The sequence below is a fragment of the Rhinopithecus roxellana genome, chromosome 10 (assembly GCF_007565055.1).
Source record: "Rhinopithecus roxellana isolate Shanxi Qingling chromosome 10, ASM756505v1, whole genome shotgun sequence".
Lineage (NCBI taxonomy): Eukaryota > Metazoa > Chordata > Mammalia > Primates > Cercopithecidae > Rhinopithecus > Rhinopithecus roxellana.
This window is the reverse complement of record NC_044558.1, coordinates 119,613,690-119,633,606: the sequence shown is the minus strand read 5'-3', so window position 1 is coordinate 119,633,606 and position 19,917 is coordinate 119,613,690. Positions and strand designations below refer to the sequence as shown.

Sequence of the window (19,917 nt, the reverse complement as noted above, 5' to 3'; positions counted from 1 at the left end):
TATGCTCAAGCCTGCTTCTAGAATTCCTGTTGTAGCTATGCTCTTATTTTCTTTTTTTCCATTAATGCAATAAATTACATTGATTTTCAAATGCTAAACCAATCTTGCACTTCCAGGATAAACCCCATTTGGTAATGATATATTATCCTTTTTCTGTTTTGCTGGATTCCATTTGTTAATATATTGTTAATGATTTTTGCATCCATGCTTCAGGCTACAATTTTTTCTTACAGCGCCTTGGTCAAGTTTTGGTATCCAGATTATACTGGCTTCCAATTTCTTAGTTTGTCTACCATTTTGTTTATATTTACTATATTTTATGTTTTAATACTTGATGAGATAAAATTTCCCCCTCTTTTTCATTCTTCACTAGTCTCAGGCAATGTTTTTCTGAACTTTACTATATTTTATCAAATTCCATAGAATAAAAATAACGTTACAGCTTATGCTGGAATTCTATTAAATTTTAGGTTAATGTGGACAAAAAGTGATATTGACATATTTACTACATTGACTCTTCTCACCAATGAACATGTTTCTCTGTTTATTCAAGTGTTCTTTTATGTGCCTTAGTTAAGTTTGGAAGTGTTCTTCATAAAGGTCTTGCCCAATTTCTGTTAAGTTTATTCCTAAGTATTTTATAATCACTCTGATCATTTCAACTCTACTCATGGCTGTGCTACCATATTTCATTAGTTCTGATTACCAGTTATAGATAGCTGCTATAATATTTTCCTTGGAAGGGTGGAGTGCCTGTGGAAGAAAGGAGCCAAACATCACTGCTTCATTTATTTAACAAACATGTGTTGAACACGTAATATGTACCCGGCACTGAGAATTCAAAGAGTGATAAGACAATATCCCTGTCCTCAAGGGTTCACAGTCCAGAGGGCAGATAAACAAGTAGCATATAGTAACACGCAAGTTCTGTATTAGAGAGGACAGGAGAAAAACACAGTCTACCTCCAGAAGTAGAGAGTATTGTCAGGAAAAACTTCTATAGAGCCGACTCTTGGGGTGGGTCCTACTTTCCCCCTTGAACAGGTGTGGTGATGAGGAGACACATCCAGAAACTGCATTAAGTCCTGCAGACTTAAGAATGTCATCAATACAGAGCTGAGTGCACCCTGCCTTCCATGTCAGAGCATGGCAGCAAATTCCTTTGGCTTGCTGGCCTCTCCATGGCTCAGCTCTCCTGGTTACCTGTCACTGAACTGGGCGCTGAGCACTGTGGGTCACCGAGCCACATTTCCCTTACCTGTCTCTGCTCATATAACTTCAGGAAAAGGAGGTCAGTGTCCAGTTGAGTCATTACAGCTTCAGTTGCTAACTGGCCTGGCTCTAGACTCCTTAACGCCCATAAAGTGCTATCACTTATTACTACACAGGAACATCATGTTCTGGGAGAAAATGGTTCTATTTCATGCCTAAAATGGTAACAAAGCAAATGAAAACTGATCTGCTGTGTGACTCCTGGATAGTGACAGGTTCTGTCCCAAATAAGCAGACCTAATGAAGCTCTCAGAGATTCCCAGCTTGGATGAACTATTTACTCCTCATGAGCTCAATATTAACTGTGGAGTCATCCTGCAACTACAGAGCCCTTTGCAGAGTGATCACAGGAAGCCAGGCATGGAGGAAGAAGGCGAGAATAAGCAGTCACTTGTGTTATTACTGAAGAGACCACAGGGATCTGTCCAATTATTCAAATGCACATCTGGAAAAAATTCACCTGTCTTGAACTCAGTTTGCTCAACAGCAAAACAAGCAAAAGCACCACAAAATGCTCAATCAGGGCGATCTTTTCAATTGTGGAGGCTGAACGTTTTCCCACCTGAGCATCATAAATAAGGCAAATTGCATAACAGGATAATAAGAGTTGTTGCGGAAAGATGCAATCACAAAATAAAAGGACCTTTCGAAACCTAAGTATAGATGGTAATTATCCAGGAATGGAATATAAACAGGAGCAATTTCAAGGTTCCTGCTTCGTCATGTTATCATGAAACTGAGACAGCCAAATGCCAAAGAGGGTTCTTTCAGTTACAAGAGACCTTCCTATGTCTTTGACAACAGTGCTATTCCCTTCTGTTAACTAGATTGCTGTAGTACACCATTTTGTATATCAGTCTAATCTCAAATGCCACAATTCAAAAAGTTGCCACTTTTCTGCTACCAAAACCAGAATTCTACCTGGTAAGCTCCACAGCGGGGGAAAAAAAAAAACGAGGAAAAAAGTAATAAATTGTGGTTATTGATACTTCAGTGTTATTATTGTATTTATAAATAAATACAATGTATGTATGTATGTATCTGAATAAGATTCTTTCCTGATAAAGAGATGCACCCCTCCAACTAGAGTACTAGTAAAGCTTCCTTCTCTAATGTAAAAAGCAAGACCTGAGATAAATAAAATAGGTAAATATAAAAATACATGTATAGCCCCAAATAAATACATGCTCTCAAATAAACAGACCTAACAAAGTTGAAGGAGTCATTTAAAAACTAAACGATTGGCCAGGTGCTGTGGCTTACGCCTGTAATCCCAGCACTTTGGGAGGCCAAAGTGGGCAGATCACCTGAGGTCAGGAGTTCGAGGCCACCCTGGCCCATATGGTGAAACCCCATCTCTAATCAAAATACAAAAATTAGCTGGGCATGGTGGTGGGTGCCTGTAATCCCAGCTACTTGGCAGGCTGAGACAGGAGAATCGCTTGAACCCGGGTGACAAGTTGCAGTAAGTCGAGATCACACCATTGCACTCTAGCCTGGGTGACAAAAGTGAAACTCCATCTCAAAAAACTAAACTATTTACTCTTCACTAGTTCATGAACATTAATTCGCCACAGAAACAATTAGAGCCACAGACTTTGCAAGCATTCAGGTTAATTCAGTAGAAAAATCACAGGTCTTGAAGTCAGCCCTGGGTTTGAATACAGCCCCACAATGTACTAGCTTTGAGACCTCAGAAAAGTTCGTCTGTCTGAGCTTCCTTATCTGCAAAATGGGGAAAATACCTACATTACAGACAGGGGGTTTTGAGGACTAAGAGAAAAAGGTATATATAAACCCCAACAATGAATGGTACAGACAGGCGCTCTATACCCACCTACTTTCCTATTCAAATTCTCTACACACTAAATGGTAAAATAAATCTCCTCAGCTTCTCAACCTACAAGGAACGCTTACTGTTTAATATAGCAAATCCTTTCCATTAACAGTGCACCAAAGTTTGCATTACAATACTCCACAAGTCAAATTCTCCGCTTCAGCAAAATCTGAATCTCTTATATAGTCTCAGCTTTTTATTTTCATGCTCTTACCAATATCATCACACCACCACCACCAATAGCATTTCCCAAAGTAGTTCACAAAGGAATTGGGGTGACAGGAGTAGGGCAGGATTGGGTGGAATGAGGGCCTTTCAAGTCAATAAAGATAGTAATAGCATTTGGTTCAATTTCTATGTTTTAAAACATTCTTTTCTTCAACACAGAACAGTGTGAGAACATGCAACTGCATATCTAGGGAGTATATGCAGTAGTTGGTGACAATTGGGAAACAGAACTCAGCTAAACACTGCTAGTAGTCATGGTGGTTTAAAATTGCTTTATTCTTAAGACATATATTGTTCCACTGATACCCATATTGGACCACTGGTTAAAAAGGAAAAGCAAAGGGAATATTGGGAGTGAAAGATAATTAACAGGGAGATGAACATAAAAAATAGTAAGTCTGGGCCAGGTGTGGTGGCTCACGCCTGTGATCCCAGCACTTTGGGAGGCTGAGGTGGGCGGATCACAAGGTCAGGAGATGGAGACCATCCTGGCTAACACGATGAAACCCCATCTCTACTAAAAATACAAAAAATTAGCCGGGTGGGGTGGCAGGCACCTGTAGTCCCAGCTACTTGGGAGGCTGAGGCAGGAGAACGGCGTGAACCCAGGAGGCAGAGCCTGCAGTGAGCGGAGATCGCAACACTGCACTCCATCCTGGGCGACAGAGCGAGACTCTGTCTCAAAATAATAATAATAATAATAATGTCTGTTCTTTACAGATACATGTCACATTCTTCTGCTCAAAATTTCTTTGCAGCAAAATAAAACATCTAAAACTATGCTAAAAAATGCAAGACAATAACAATTATATCCAATGTGCCTTATCGTTTACTGGCAATATATATTATCTACATTGTGTTTTTGCATAACAAACCGCACCCTGAAAGAGAAGTATTAACTACCTGACTTTTTCCAAAGGCAAAAAATGAAAGGTCAAGAGGCTTCTGGTTTCCAGTTCTGTATTTAAGGAGCTGAAAAGTCACCACTCCATCCTAACAAGTAAAAAGGCTGAACAAACTCAAAAATCAACAAGTCTTAGTTTTGTAAGAAAAGTGAGATCACAGGGTAAACTGATGCCTCTGAAATTGAAGCAACAGACAGGGAGATACAGAGAATCCCAACATACTGGAGCAGAAACTTTTGTTTTTGTTTTTGTTTGAGACAGGGTCTGGCTCTGTCGCCCAGGCTGGAATGCAGTGGCACGATCAGGGCTCTCTGCAGCCTTGACCTCCTAGGTTGAAGGGATCCTCTTGCCTCAGCCTCCCAAGTAGCTGGGACTACAGGCATGCACCAAACACCCAGCTAGTTTTTGTATTTTTAGGAGAGACCGGGTTTCTCTATGTTGTCCAGGCTGGCCTCGAACTCCTGAGCTCAAACAATCTGCCCACCTTGGCCTCCCAAGGTAAGTGCCGGGATTACAAGTGTGCACCTGGCCTGGAGCAGAAACTTCCCCAAGAAAAATCCCTTTCCAACAGCAGGAGGAGGAAAAGGAACCATTCTGAAATATGCCAGAGGACTGGGGTCTTCCTAACAAGGCCTGTCCTCTGGAGAAGCTGTCTAACCAGAGCCTCATCTGACAGTGGATTTTACCAGAGCCTAACTGGCCTGGAGGGAAGAGAAATTCTCAGCTCTAGCCCACTCAAGCCTTCCATGCGATGAACAGAAATACATAATTCCAACCGAGTCTAGCAACTCTGTCCCACTTAAAAGGAAATAAAACCTGAGAAACACTGTGAAGTTCACAGTCCAGAGGCACAGGCTTACTCAAAGACTGAGACCTACTCACAGGACAAGAGAACACTTCCGTATTCACCAGACAGTTTCATCTTTCCCACCGCCCAGCAAAGCCGATGCACTGAGAAGAGCAGGTTTTTGCAATAGAGAAAGAGTTTAATAAACCCAGAGGCAGCTAAACAAGAGGACAGGAGCTTACTATTACTCAAATCAGCTTTTCCAAAAATCCAGAGGCTATGGTTCTTCAAGGATAATTTGGCAGGCAGCAGGGCAGGGAATAGGGAATGCTGATTGGTTGGGTTGAAATCATAGGGAGTCGAAGTTTATGTTCTTGTTCTGAGTTAGTTCCTGGGTGTGGGCCAAAAGACCAGATAAGCCAGTTCACCAGTCTGGGTGGCACCAGCTGGTTGGTTCATCAGAATGCAGGGTCAGAAAAATACCTCAAACACCAATCTTAAGGTTTTTGCTTTTTTTTTTTTTTTTGAGACGAAGTCTCACTATCTCACCGTCACCCGGGCTGGAGTGCAGTGGCACAACGCAATCTCAGTTCACTGCAAACTCCGTCTCCTGGGTTCACGCCCTTCTCCTGCCTCAGCCTCCTGAGTAGCTGGGACTACAGGTGCCCGCCACCATGCCCAGCTAATTATTTTTTTGTATTTTTAGTAGAGACGGGGCTTCACCATGTTGGCCAGGATGGTCTCGATCTTCTGACCTCGTGATCCGCCCACCTCGGCCTCCCAAAGTACTGGGATTACAGGAATGAGCCATCGCGCCCAGCCCAATCTTAGGTTTTACAATAGTGATGTTATCTATAGGAGCAACTGGGAAGTTTAGGAATCTTGTGGCCTCTGGCTACATGACTCCTAAGCCAGAATTTCTAATCTTGTGGCTAATTTTTTTAGTTTTACAAAGGTGGTCTAATCCCTAAGCAAAGAGGGGGTTTGGCTCAGGAAGGAGCTGTTATCATCTTTGCTTCAGAATTAAACTATAAAGTAAATTCTTCCCATATTTTGCTCGGCCTATGCCCAGGAATGAATAGGAACGGCTTGGAGGTGAGAAGCAACATGGAGTCAGTTAGGTTAGATTTCTTTCACTACCATGATTTTCCTATGTCAGATTTTTCTCACTGTCATAATTTTTGCAAAGATGGTTTCACTTCCTCTCTTCCCACACTTCTATCACTACATTACTAAAGGCCTACTTAAGAGTGATCCCTTTACCCCATATTCATGCCCAACTATCAAGAAAAAATTACAAGGCATACTAAAAGGCAAACAACACAGTTTGAAGAGACAGACCAAGCATCAGAAAAAGATGTGACAAGGATGATGGAATTATCAGATAGGGAATTTAAAACAACGATGGTTAATTTGTTAAGGGCTCTAATAGACAGTAAACATGCAAGGACACATAGGCAATGCAACCAAAGAGATAGATAGGCAATGTAACCAAAGAGACAGAAATCCTAAGGAAAAAAATATATATATTAAGGATCAAAAACATTGTAACAGAAATGAAGAATGCCTTTGGTGGGCTTATTACTAGACTGGACACAGCTAAGGAGAGAGTATCTGAGCTTAAGGATGTATCAGTAGAAACCTCCAAAACTGATAAGCAAAGAGAACAAAGACTGAAAAACAGAATATCCAAGAACTGTGAGACAAGTATACAAGGTTTAACACATGTATAGTGGAAATACTAGATGGAGAAAAAGAGAGAAAGAAACAGAAAAAATATACAAAACAATACAGGCTGAGAATTGCCCCCAAATTAATGCCAGACACCAAACCACAGATCCAGGAAGGTTAGAAAATACTAAGCAGGATAAATGCCAACAAAAACTACACCTATGCTATCATTTTCAAACTACAAAAAGTAAAAGATAAAGAAAAATTCCTGAAAGAAACCAGAGAAAAAAAGTAAATTGGCTATAGAGAAGCAAAGATAAAAATTATATCCACCTTCTCAGAAATCACATAATCAAGAAGAAAGTGGAGCGAACTATTTAGTGTGGAGAGGAAAAGAAAACACTCACCAACTTAGAATTCTTGTACCTTGTGAAACTATCCTTCAAAATTGATGGTGAAATAACGACCTTCGCAGACTAACAAAAACTGACAGAGTTTGTTGGCAGTAGACCTGTCCTTGCAAGAAATGTTAAAAGTTATTTTGAGAGAAGGAAAATAATATTAGATCAGAAATAAGATCTACATAAACAAAAAAAGAGCATCAAGGAGGAGTAAGTGGAGGTAAAATAAAAATGTTTATTTTTATTTTTCTTAATTGATCTAACAGATCAAAGTTTGTTCAAAATAATAATGGCAACAATGCATTTGGTTATGTATGCTTATGTGTCTAGTCCCTTATTATCCATGGGGGATTGACTTCAGGACCCCACCCCCAGTGGATACCAAAATCCATGAATGCCCAAGTCCCTTATATAAAATGGTGCATCATTTGCTTTTAATCTACATACATCATCTTATACACTTTAAATCATCTCTAGATTACTTATAATACCCAATACTATGCAAATAGTTGTTATACTCTATTGTCTAGAAAACAATGACAAGAGAAAAACATCTGTACGTGTGCGGTACAGATGCAGCTATCTATTCTTTTTCAAATATTCTGATCCACAGTTGGTTGACTCCATGGAGGCAGACCCACATATATGGAGGGCTGACTGTGTGTGTGTATGTATACATGTGTGTGTGTTTGTGTATGTGCATACACATTTAGTTATATATGCCTATGCATAAGTAAAATGAATGACAGCACAAGAGACAGGAGGGAGAAATTAGGAATATTTCATTATTATAAGGTACTCACACTACCCATGAAGTGGTACAGAGTTATTTGAAATTGGTCTTGGATGAGTTGTAAATGAATACAGCAAACTTCTAGGGAAACCACTTTTAAAAAGTTTAAAAAAACAAAAACAAAAAAAAAGAGCATGGTGGCTCATACCTGTTAATCCCAGCACTTTGGGAGGCCAAGAGGGGAAGACTGTTTGAGCCCATGAGTTTGAGACTAGCCTGGGCAACACAGTTAAGACTTCATTTCTACAAATAATTTTTTAAAAGAAATGTACTTGATATGTTACAAAAGAGAAAATGGAACAATGTAAAATTATTTAATACTAAATATTAAACCACAAAAGGCAAAAAAGTGTGGAAGATAAAAATAGAAACAAAACACAAGGGCCACAAATAGAACACAATAACAAATATGGTAGGTATTCATCCAACTATATACTCAACCAACAATCACCTCAAATGCCAATGGTCTAAACGCACTAAATAAAAAACAGGAATTGTCAAAGTAGATCAAAAAACAAAACCCAACCATATGTGGTCTACAAAAAGTCCACTTTAAATATAAATACATACATAGATTTAAATGGTTGAAGAAAGCTATACCACACTAACAATAATCAAAAGAAAGTGGGAGTAGCTACAGTAATTTCAGACATAGCAGACTACAGAGAAAGAATGGTTGTCAGAGATAGAGTCATTACAAAATGATAAAGGGGTCAATATTTCAAGAATACATAACAATCCTTAATGCATCCCTCAGAAATAGGCATATATAGCAGTCAAAAAATCAGGAAGGACATAAACTCAACATCAATCAATTGTATGTAAATGACATCTATAGACTAGTTCATCAAACAACAGCAGATTATACATTCTTCTCAAGCTCATATGGACTATTCACAATGATAGACCACACTATAGGCTGTAAAACACTCATTATAATAACTTTAAAAGCATAGAAACCATATAAAATCTGCTGTCAGATCACAATGGATTTAAATAAGAAATTAATAACAGAAACATAGCTGGAAAATTCCAAAGTACTTGGAGATAAAACAATACACTTCTAAATAACATACAGGTGAAAGAATTCTGAAGATAATTTTAAAAAATATTTTGAACTAAATAAAAATGGAAACAACCCATCAAAATTTGTAGTTTGCAGCTAAAGCAAAGGGAAATGCATAGCATTTGGATGCAAAAATTAGTAAAGAAGAAAGGTCTTTAGATCAATAACCTACGTTTTTCCCCTTTGAAAAGATAGATGAAATCAGCAAGCTTCTAGACAGTCTAAGAAAAAAGGAGACAGAATACAAATTACTAATATCAGAAATGAAAAAAAGAACATCACTACAGATCGCATGAACATTAAAAGGATAAAGAAATTTTATAAACAACTTTATGTCCACAAATTTGATAACATACATGAAAAGGATCAATTCATTGAAAAACACAATCTGCCAGTACTCACACACAAAAATAAACAATCTGAGTTGGCCTACATCTATTAAAAAATTGAATCAATATTTAATAACCTTTAAAATAGAAAGCACCAAGCTCAGGTGGGTTCACTGATAAATTCTATCAAACATTTAAGGAAGAAATTGTAACAATTCTCTGCAATATCTTTCAGAAGCTAGAAACAGTGGAAATACTTCCTAACTCATCCTATAAAGTCAGCATCACCCTAATACCAACACCAGACATTAAAAGAAAAGAAAACTATGGACCAATATCTCTCTTGAACATAAATATAAAAATCCTCAAAAAACTATAAGTAAATCAAATCTAAAAATGCATAAAAAGAATTATACACCATTTTCAAGTGGGATTTATCCCAATTATGCAAGGCTGGTTCAACATACAAAAATCAATAAATGTAATCTAATCAATCACATCGACAGACTTAATTAGAAAAATCACATGATCATATCATTTGACAAAACTCACCACCTATTCATAATAAAAACTTTCATCAAACTAGGAATAGAAGGGAATTTCCTCAACTTGTTAAAGAACATATTTTTTAAAACCCTACAGCTAACATCATACTTACTAGTGAGAAAGTCAGCCAGGTATGGTGACCCACACCTGTAACCCCAGCACTTTGGGAGGCTGAGGCAAGAAGATTGCTAGAGTCCAGGAATTCAAGACCAGCCTGGGCAACATGGCAAAACCCCATCTCTACAAAAAATACAAAAATTAGCGAGGCATGGTGGTGCACATCTGTATTTCAAGCTACTTGGAAGACTGAAGTGGGAGGATTACTTCAGCCCATGAGGTCAAGGCTGCAGTGAGCCACGTTCACACCACTGCACTCCAGCCTGAGTGACAGAGCCAGACCATGTCTCAAAAAAGGAAAAAAAAAAGAGAGAGAGAGAAAATTGAGGCTTTCTCACTAAGACCAGGAACCAGGCAAGGATGTCCCTTACTACCACTGCTTTTCAAGATCAAACTGGAAGTCATAACTGATGCATTAAGACAAGAAAAATAAACAAAAGGTATGTAGATTAAGAAGGAAGACACAAAACTGTCTTTTTCACAGATGACATGATTGTCTATGCAGAAAATTCCAAAAGGATAAACAAAAAATTCCTGGAACTAATAAGCAGTTGTAACAAGATTCAGAATAAAAGTTTAATATACAAAAGTCAATCACTTCCTCATATACCAGCAATGAACAAGTGAAATTAAAAATTTAAAACATATTACCATTTACATTAGCACCCCCCAAAGATAAAAATGCTTAGGTATAAATCTAACAAAATATGTACAAGATCTATAAGAGGAAAACTACAAAACTGGTGAAAGAAACCAAAGAAGAATTGAATAAACAGATATCCCATGTTCATGGACTCCACACTGTCAAAATGTCAGCTATTCTCAACTTTATAGATTCAATGCAATCCCAATCAAAATTCCAGCACACTATTTTGTGGATACTGGCAAACTGATTCTAAAGTTTATATAGAGAGGCAAAAGGCCCAGAACAGCCAACTCAATGTTAAAGGACAAAGTTTAAGGACTGCCACTACCTAACTTTAAGGCTTAATGTACAGCTACAGTCATCAAGACAGTGTGATATTGGCAGAAGAACAGACAAATACATGAATGGAATAGAACAGAGAACCCAAAACTAGACTCACATAAACAAAGTTAAATGATCTTTGACAATGGAGCAAAGCCAATACAATGGGGCAAAGACAGTCCGTTCAACAAATGGTGCTGGAACAACTGAATATCCACATGCAAAAAAACAAAAAGAATCCAGGCACAGATGTTAGACCCTTCATAAAAGTTAACTCAAAATAGATCACAGGCCAGACGCAGTGGCTCATGCCTGTAATCCCAACAGTTTGGGAGCCCGAGGTGGGTGGATCACTTGAGGTCAGGAATTTGAGACCTGCCTGGCCAACATTGTGAAATCCTATCTCTACTAAAAATACAAAAATTACCCAGATGTGGTGGTGCATGCCTGTAGTCCCAGCCACTTGGGAGGCTGAGGTAGGAGAATTGCTTAAACCCCGGGAGGCGGAGGTTGTAGTAAGCTAAGATCATGCCACTGCACTTCAGCCTAGGCAACAGAGCAAGACTCTCTTCAAAAACAATAAATAGATCACAGACCTAAATGTAAAACACAAAACTTTAAAACTCCTGGAAGATAACATAGGAGAAAATCTAGGTTATTAAGGGTATGGTGATGACTTTTTAGATATAACAACAAAGGCAGAAATCCATGAAAAATAATTGATAAGCTAGACTTCATTAAAATTAAAAAGTGTGCTCTGTGAAAGGCACTGTCAAGAGAATGAGAAGATGAGTTCGACTAGCAAAAATATTTGCAAAGGACACATATGATAAAGGGCTGTTACCAAAAATAGACAAAGAACTCTTAAAATTCAACAAGAAAATGAACAACTTGATTTAAAAAATGAGCCAAAGGCCTGTACAGATATCTCACCAAAGAAGACATACAGATGGCAAGTAAGTATGTGAAAAGATGTTCAATATCATATATCATTAAGGAAACACAAATTAAAACACAATGAGATACCACTATACGCCTATTAGATGGTCACAATCCAAAACTCTTACAGCACCAAATGCTGGTAAAGTATGATGCAACAGGAACTCTCACTCATTGCTGGTAGGAGCACAACATAGTATAGCTACTTTGGAAGACAGCTTGGTAATTCCTCACAAAACTAAACATATTCTTAAAATATGATCCAGCAATCATGTTCCTTGGTATTTACCTAAATGAACTGAAAATGTATGTCCACACAGGAACCTGCACACAGATGTTCATAGCACCTTTATTCATAATTGCCAAAATTTGCAGCATTCAAGATATCCTTCAGTACATGAATGGATACATGGTGATATCCAGACAATGGGATATTATTCAGCACTAAAAGGAAACGAGCTATTAAGTCATGAAAAAACATGGGGCAAAGTTCAGTGCATATTACCAAGAAAAGACGCCAATCTTCAAAGGCTACATGCTACATGATTCCAACTGTACAGTAGTCTAGAAAGGCAAAACTATGGCGACAGTAAAACGATCAGTGGTTTCCAGGGGTTGCACGGAAGGAAGGATGAATAGTCAAGAGCACAGAGAATTTTTAAGAGCAGTGAAAGTACTCTGTATGATATCATAAATGTGGATACATGTCATTATATATTTGTCCCAACCCATAGAATGTACCATATCAAGAATGAACCCTAAGGTAAACTATGAACTTTGGGTAATAATGATGTGTCAATATAAGTTCATCAGTGATAACAAATGTCACACCTTTCCTGGGAACTGTAGACAGTGGGAGGAGCTGTGCATCTGTAGGGGAAGGGAGTATATGGCAACTCTTCATACTTTCTACTAAATATTGCTGGGAATCTAAAACTGCTCTAAAAAATAAAGTGTATTAATAAAAAATAAATAAACTTTATAAGACCATCTTCAAAAATTAGCTCATCTAAGTATCTTTTTTTTTTTTTTGAGATGGAGTCTTGCTCTGTCGCACAGGTTAGAGTGCAGTGGCACAAACTCAGCTCACTGCAACCTCCGCCTCCCAGGTTCAAGCAATTCTCATGCCTCAGCCTCCCGAGTATCTTGGATTATAGGCATCTGCCACCACACCTGGCTAATTTTTGTATTTTTGTATTTCACCATGTTGGTCAAGCTGATCTTGAACTCCTGACCTCAAGTGATCCACCCGCCTCAGCCTCTCAAAGTGCTGGGATTACAGGTTTGAGCCACTGCGCCCAGCCTAAATAATTTTTTCTACTTCAGATTACTTCTTTATCATAGACCAAAGAAAATGGGGAAAAAGGATTTAAGAAACTCCCAAGAGGCGAGTAGAAGTCTGTTATAGCCACAGAAATCACAAGTAAAAAGAGTTTGGAAAAATCTGTTATACCACCAATTCACATATACTTCCATTAAATATAGCTCTAAACTATATTGTTTAATTCGCCATTAATGTTAAAGATGAAGAAATATTTTTTTAATTTCTATTTATTTATTTTTGTAGATATGGGATCTTGCTATGTTGCCCAGGCTGGTCTCAAACTCCTGGGCTCAAGCAATCCTCCTGCCTCAGCCTCCCAAAAATAGTTTTTTGACAAAACATTCTAACACTAAATTTCACCCTAGTTTCTTACCTCCTCTATGGTAGAGGCCCACTGTCTCAATTCTTTCATATTTCTCATCACAAGCAGGTTCCTCTACAATAAATGCCTGTTCAGAACTGCTAACATGTGTATTTGTTTAGCAATGCTCTTGTGAAGTATTTTTGTGACAAATAACTACTGTTATGGACATATCATTTGCAGATAATGAAAAATAAAGCCAAGATTCTCTTCTTTGCTGATGAAGTCAGGAAGGTGGAAAGGGCAAAGTAAGAACTCTCACTCTTACCCTATAAGTAATTTCAATAGAAATCAAAGGCATGAACTTCTCAGGTCCTGAATTTTCTCCTCTCTAAAAAGAAAGAACTGTTTAATAAAACTCAACCAAATCTACAATCATCAATGGCAGCTAAAACCATTTAGTGAAAGAATTTTTTTTAATAAAAAAAAAAAAAGGACATTGCATGATGTCTCAACTCCCAGGCACTTGTGTCTGACTTGGGAGTGGTGCCCTCAGTCACACTCAAAACTATCTGTGGCCGACCCTGTTCTTTTTGGCTGATATAAATGCATTCCCAACCTCCTTCTCCTCCTGTCTTATCTCAATCGTAGAGTCTAGAAGAGCAAACATTCACTTTGCAGCCTCCCTTGCACCAAGGAGCGGCCATGAGACAATTCTGCCCAATGAATCAGAAGAAGAATTGTGTTAGGGATTTCTGGAAAGACTACTGCTTTTCCTGAGAAAAGCGACAGACGCAGTAGGGGCTGCGCCCCTTCCGTGCTTCTTCCAGCCTTACAGATGCACTGTTGGTAGCTGTGACTGCCTTGCTACCACGAGGAAAAGGAAGGCCAAGAGAATAGCAGAGACACTCGCTCTGATGCCTTTGAGCCAATGAATCAATGCCAGAAGCAGCTGACCTCCAGAGTTCTTGTTATAGGATTAAAATATATCTCTACTTATTTGCCATTGTCACTTTGGTTTGCTTGTTTGTTTACTTGTTGCCAAGCACATTCCTAACTGATACAGTGTTCACCAGATTCCCTGGGATTAGACAATCAAACATCTTTCTGTAACCAAGAATGCAAAGCTCCTCAACTGGAAAATATTCACGTGAAAGTTTAAAGGAAAAGGACAGGGAGTGAAATAAACTGCTTTCTTCTCCTGCCCATAGAATCCATTTATTTCATGTAGCTGTAAAATCAGCCCTTTGCCCAATTTCATCAAGTCACAAATTCTCAGGATTAGAAAGGCATTAATTTTAACCACCTGACCTCCCTCTAAACAACCTAATTAGGCAGCTATTTACCCTTTTCTTGAATTATGTATAGTGACAAGGAATTCATTATCTCTAGAAGGAGCCTATATCATCTTTGGACAACTATTTTAGAAAGGTCTATCTTATATTAACTTGCTACTTCTATGTCTTCCTTCTACCTTTTGAGAAACACAGAACAGAAAGAATCTCTTTTATGAATGAGAGCCATCCAAAGAGCTGAAGGCAGCTGTCATATCACCTCATCTGCATAGTGATATCCACCAGTTCCTTCCCCCTTTCCTCCTGAGAGAGGTATCAAGTTCTAATGAATGCCAGTCACATACATAATTTTAAATAGTAGCCACGTTTTAAAAAGGAAAAGCCAGATGAAATTAATTTTAATATATTTCATGAAACCCAATATATCAAAAATATCATTTCAACAGATACTCAAAATAAATCATGAGATATTCACATTCTTTTTTCACACTAAGTCTTTGAAATCTAATGTGTATGCTATAGTCAGCCCTCCAGATCCCAGGTTCTGTATGTGTAGATTCAGTCAACCTTGAATTGAAAATATTTTTTAAATAAACAATAACAATAAAACCATTAAAAAAATACTTTAAAAAACCAAACCATATAACAACTATTTACATAGTATTTACATTGTATTAGGTATTATAAATTATCCAGAGATCATTTAAAGTATATAGGAGGCTGTATGTAGATACATGAAAATACTATGCCATTTTTATATGAGGAACTTGAGCATCCATGGATTTTGGTATGTGCAGGGGGTCTTGGAACCAATCAATACCCGTCGGACACTGAGGGGTGACTGTATTACATGGTAGTCTATAATCAACTTAGAGGAGTCACATTTTCACTGCTCAATGGCCACATATGGCTAGGCACAACCATATTAAACAGCACAGGTCTGACCGAAGAACATAACACTGTATTCTGCGGAGTGACTACAGACAGCATTCAGTTAATCAGATAAACTGGCAAAATATCATGGTGCCAAGTTTCTGAACCTAGAGTACTGCACAGACCTCTTTTAAAGTGGTGGGAAAGAGAACTAAATTTCCTGGGTTCCTGAGACTATGTCCTAGAACTTTCAGAGGTCGATGTACCCCAGCTGAGAAACTGTTTTCAAAAGTGGCTTTTTAAAAAAATGATCTTCAAAATAAAGACACACCAAAAAAGATTATATTTTGCTTGAATTTGAGTATCTCTGTGGTCCCAGACTGAAAACACTACTGGAACAGAGAGAACACTGGTCTGGAGTCAGGGAGTCTTTATTCTCAATTCTGCCACCAAGCTCAGTAATCACCTGAAAAGAAATCAATTCATTTCTACAGGGCTCTTTTCTCTAAGGGTGCTCCACTTTCCCACTCAACAACACTGTCCTAAGCATTCACAAATCATCCTTTTAAGAATTCATTCTAGAATTCTGCCCACAGGCAGCATAAAGCTCCTAGTCTACAGTTTTTAAGCCCACATTTCTCACTCTTGAAAATCAGAATGTCATTTACCTGTCATCATAATTCCAACAATTTCCCACTCTTCAAAATTCCATAAAAATAAAAATTAACAATGAATTATCCCTAGGGTCTTTCAGTGTCCTGGAACAGAATGCTTCTGGACCAAAAATCCTAAACCCATTTTGAACAACTAAACAATCTTTTACTATCCATTCAGCTTTCGCAAGCTTTAATTTAATGTTACTGATGTTTTTTCTGGCCTGTTCAAAACAAGCATTCCTGCCTTTCATTTATTGACTTTATAAGTACTTGTCAAGGACCTACTGTGCATGACAACACACTGGGAACACGGACGAGCTGTAAAACAGATACGTAAATGCCATCCTTTCTTGCAAAAGGCTGACACTCTAGCAATGAATGAAAGACAATAAACTAGCATATAACTAAGCAGGACAATTTCAGGTAGTAAAGAATGATATAACAATAAAGCTAACAGTTGAGAGCAATATCATGCTCCAGATACTCTTCTAAATAGTAACTAGTTTGATCTTCTTAACAACTCTACGAGCTATGTGCCTCTATCATTGACACCACCTTTATACATGAGAAAATTGAGAAGAAGAGCAGTCAGTGCTAGAAAAAACAGAACACAGGAACTGTGAGAGGGCAAGTGTCTAGTGCACTATCAAGAGTCTAGGAGACCAGGTGTGATGGCTCATGCCTGTAATCCCAGCACTTTGGCAGGCCCAGGTAGGCAGATCACCTGAGGTCAGGAGTTCAAGAGCGGATTGGCCAACATGGTGAAACCCCAATTCTACTAAAAACACAAAAATTAGCCAGGAGTGGTGGCTCACACCTGTAATCCCAACTACTCAGGAGGCTGAGGCACAAGAATCACTTGAACCCAGGAGGTGGAGGTTGCAGTGAGCCGAGATTGTGCCACTGCACTCCAACCTGGGGGGACAGAGTGAGACTCTGTCTCCAAAAAAAAAAGAAAAAAAAGAAAAAGAATCTAGGAGGGTACAAAAGGTCTCTGTGAGGTCCTCTGGGCTGAGGCTTGAATGAAGAACTAGCCACACAAAGATCTAGGGTTAGAGTGTTCCAGAGAGAGGGAACAGCAAGTACAAAACCCCTAAGATGGGATGAACTTGGCAGGATGAACCTCGAGGGCTCAAGGAACAGAAAGAAATAAAATGTGGCTGATAAAGAGGGAGGGGAGAGGAGTAAGAGAAGAGGTAAAGAGGCAAGAGTAAGAGCTAATTTATGATGAGGAGTCTGGATTTTATTACAAGTACAACAAAAATCCCCCTAGGGTTGTTTAAGCCGGGGAATAACATGATCTGATTTACATCTTTAAAAGATCCCTCTGCTTGCTATGTGGGAAATCAACTGTAGAAAGCAAGAATCGAATCAGAGAAACAAGGAGAGAGAAGATGGAAGCCAATCAGCAGTTGAGTAACCCAAGCTTCCCTCTGCCATTTAACATTATATCAGCAACTAGTTTGCTTCCTTTTTGCTTCTTTTCCTGAGTTTACTTGTCCTGCTGATGGAGCCACTTGCTCTAGGTTACAGTAAGACCCAGAGAAGAGTTGAGGACCCCCTTCAGATTCCTTTGGCTTTTGATTTTAACCTCTAATATACCCAGAGGAACATATACAACACAATATGAATGGCAACTAAAGCCAAAAAAAAAAAAAAAAAGGCAGAGCGAGGAGTCAATCAATGATCATCTTCAGCTGCAGCTCAATAAAGCCCAAAATGTTCACAGCAATTCACTCTATAAACAATTCATAGCTCAAAACCAAAGGGTTCAAATAATACTCAAAGGCCTTGGACTTCACTAATAATACCTATCTCTTACTGAAAAGATAATACTAACAAATATCTAAGCATACTGAGGAGAACTGTCAGCAAACATCACCATTAATCATTCTTCCTATCCCTGTCTCTGCATCCCAACCATCCCATCAAGAAAGGGAATTTACTTCCCCTCCCTTTGAATTTGGGCTGGCCTTGTGACACACTTTGACCAACAGGATGTGATGAAAGTGATGTGCCAGTTCTAGATCCAGGCTTCAAGAGAAATAGAAGGTGGCAGTGCATGGTGGCTCATGCCTATAATCCCAGCATTTTGGGAGGCAAAGGTGGGTGGATCACCTGAGGTCAGGAGTTCAAGACCAGCCTGCCCAACATGGTGAAACCCCCATCTCTACTAAAAATACAGAATTTAGCCGCTATGGTGGCATGCACCTGTAATCCCAGCTACTAGGGAGGCTGAGGAAGGAGAACTGATTGAACCCAGTAGGCAGAGGTTGCAGTGAGCCGAGATTGCGCCACTGCACTCCAGCCTGGGCAACAGAGCAAGACTCTGTCTCAGAAAAAAAAAAAAAAAAAGTAAAAGTAAAATGAAGTAGAAGCTTCCTTATTCTCACACTTGAAACCCAGCCACCATGCTATAAGGTGGCTGGTCTAGATACCAGAGGAAATGAGAAATTATGGAAGAAAACTAAGGAACTCTAGTCTACAGCCAACAGGAAACATGAGAGTAAAGCCTTCTTGGACATTCTAGACCAGCCAAGTTCTGAAACTGAAAACATCTGCTGTATTAGCGATGCTAGTGGACACCACCACATGGAACAGAAAACCACTCAGCTTAACCCAGCCAACACACCAAATTGTGAGAAATAATAAACTGCTGTTTTAAGTTACTACGTTTTGGAACATTCATGTGGAATTTCAACAGGTCAATACAAAAAGCAGGATATTCCAGACAGAAATATGAGCAGGAGCAAAGACAAAGAAATGGTATAGTACAGAATATTTTTCAAGAAAGGCAAGTTCTCTAATAACTACCACCAGTCATGAACCAGCTATTCTAGTTCAATGGTTAAAATGAACCACTTGTGGAAAGTAGTATGGTGATTCTTCAAAGATGTAAAAGCAGAACTACCATTCAACCCAGCAATCCCATTACTGGGTATATATCTAGACGAATATAAATCATCCTACCATAAAGACACACACACATGAATGTTCACTGAAGCACTATTCACAACAGCAAAGACATGGAATCAACTTAAACACCCATCAGTGACAAACTGGATAAAGAAAATGTGGTACATATGCACCATGGGATACTACACAGCCATAAAAAAGAATAAGATCATGTCTTTTATGGGGATATGGGTAGAGCTGGAGGCTATTACCCTCAGCAGACTAAGGCAGGTACAGAAAACCAAATACTGCATGTTCTCACTTTTAAGTGGGAGCTAAATGGTAAGAAAATATGAATACAAAGAAGGAAACAACAGATACTGCGGTCTACTTGAGGGGAGAGGGTGGGAGGAGGGAGAGGAGTAGAAAAGAAAACTACTGAGTACTGGGCTTAATACCTGGGTGATGAAATAATCTGTACAACAAACCTCTGTGACACGTGTTTACCTATGTAACAAACCTTCACATGTACCCCCAAACCTATAATAAAAGTTAAAAATAAAGAAAAAAATAAATCATTTCCTGTGCAAGTCCTATTACAATGCTTATATATTCGCAAAATGGTGTGCAGTACTCAAAGTTGTAAAATAAGGACCCCTGAAGTCAGAGAGCTGAAGCTGATGATCTATGAATATATTATGTAACTTTCTGCTTC

General features: G+C 38.7%; 1 protein-coding gene and 1 long non-coding RNA gene across 17 annotated transcripts in view; one reads left to right on the top strand and one right to left on the bottom strand.

Moving 5' to 3' along the window:
* The window catches only part of CRADD (CASP2 and RIPK1 domain containing adaptor with death domain), a 251,333-nt gene that overhangs the window by 196,377 nt on the left and 35,039 nt on the right, over window positions 1-19,917 (bottom strand). The gene's annotated exons all lie outside the window — the stretch shown is intronic.
* The window catches only part of LOC104678593, a 29,929-nt gene that overhangs the window by 8,689 nt on the left and 1,323 nt on the right, over window positions 1-19,917 (top strand). The gene's annotated exons all lie outside the window — the stretch shown is intronic.